The sequence below is a fragment of the Myotis davidii genome, unplaced genomic scaffold, assembly GCF_000327345.1.
Source record: "Myotis davidii unplaced genomic scaffold, ASM32734v1 scaffold472, whole genome shotgun sequence".
Lineage (NCBI taxonomy): Eukaryota > Metazoa > Chordata > Mammalia > Chiroptera > Vespertilionidae > Myotis > Myotis davidii.
Window position 1 is genome coordinate 355,312 of NW_006283774.1, and position 325 is coordinate 355,636.

Consider the following 325-nt stretch of genomic DNA (forward strand, 5'->3'; position numbering starts at 1 on the left):
TCCCCATCCTTCCCCAGGTGAGCGGGGTCCCCATCACCCTCCCAGGTGAGCAGGGTCCCCATCCTCCTCCCCAGGTGAGTGGGGTCCCCATCCTCCTCCCCAGGTGATTGGGGTGTGACTAGGATCAGCCAGTCTTGGTGGCAGCCGTCTCACAAGGCCGGTCGGTTGGCAGAGGTCCTGGGGGACCTGGGCTGCTGGCTCTCTTCACACAGGGCCCTGAGGGTGGGGTGGGTGGGACCCCCGGCTGGTCTCTGGTGTGGAGTGTGGGGCTGTGGTCCATCCCTCCTGCCATCTCCCAGGTCCCACGCCTTGTGGGAGGCGCCCA